General features: G+C 34.5%; 1 non-coding gene across 1 annotated transcript; it reads right to left on the reverse strand.

Annotated features, from left to right (window-relative positions):
- Nucleotides 1-425: 425 nt before the first annotated feature.
- Nucleotides 426-555, reverse strand: LOC112913837 (small nucleolar RNA SNORA20). The gene has a single exon (XR_003233752.1). It is a non-coding gene; the product is annotated as a small nucleolar RNA SNORA20 (small nucleolar RNA).
- Nucleotides 556-1,204: the final 649 nt, after the last annotated feature.

The following is a 1,204-nucleotide window of genomic DNA, read 5'->3' on the forward strand; positions in this document are numbered from 1 at the left end:
ATGGAAAGCTCTTAACTTTGCAACTTGGTCTGTGGAGTTTTGGGCAGCATTAACTGCCAGTGTGTTAGAAAAAAATAAGAAGAGATCCTGCAAACTCTGATATAGCAAGCTGTTTCTGAGGCCTCATCTGGTTTTGTAGTTCTCAAGGTATACGGAAGGGGCTGCTTCTATAGTATCCCACCTGGAACCATGGATTTTGACCCCAAAACTCTCTTCAAAACACAAAGAGCATCATGTAAAGAGCACTCCATCTTATGACACATGAAATCATTTGCCCCACATAAGATAACTGATGCAGATGTATGAGATTTAGTGCTATTTAAAAAAGTAAAGTGAAATTCTTAAATCAATGTTTTTATAAAGTAAGTCTATATTCACCATAAGCACCTTGGTTGAATCCTGTTTGCAAGATTCAGACACTAAAGCAATGTCTGGACTTCACAGAAGAGATGAAATGGTTACTCCCATCTCCCTTTGCAACACCCTAATACTGTTCTCTCTCATGTATATAACTGCTTATATCACTAAAAGACTAGAGCAGCAATCAATGGGAAGGGACAATATAGACTCTCACAAGAGACAAAAAAGGACACTATATAATAATAAGGGGACAATCTAGTAAGATATAACAATTGTAAATATATGTGCACTCAACATGTGAGCACCCAAATACATAAAACAGTTAATGGCTAACACAAAGGAACTAATTGATAATAAAACAATAATAATAGTAGAGGACTCTAACAACTCACATCAATGGACAGATCATCCAAACCAAAAATCAACAAGGAAACAGTAGCTTTGAATGACACACTGGATTAGATGGATCCAGCAAATATAGTCAGAAAATTCCACCCTAAAATAGCAGAATACATTCTTTTCAAGTGCGGATGGGACATTTTCCATAATAGATCACATATTAGACAATGAAATAAATTTCAACAAATTAAAATATATGGAAGTTAAATCATTCATCTTTTCTGACTACAACTTTATGCAACTAGAAACTAGAAATAAACCACAAGAAAAGTCTGAAAAATAGCATAAATACAGTAAGGTTACATATGTTTGTAAATAAGGAATGGAACAACAAAGAAATTAAAGAAGAAATCAAAAAGTACCTGGAGAAAAACAGCAGATGTTGGTTGGCCTTTCCCTGCATCTTTGCCAATATTTGTTGTTTCCTATCTTGTTAATTTTAGTC

Source organism: Vulpes vulpes, chromosome 1, assembly GCF_048418805.1.
Source record: "Vulpes vulpes isolate BD-2025 chromosome 1, VulVul3, whole genome shotgun sequence".
Lineage (NCBI taxonomy): Eukaryota > Metazoa > Chordata > Mammalia > Carnivora > Canidae > Vulpes > Vulpes vulpes.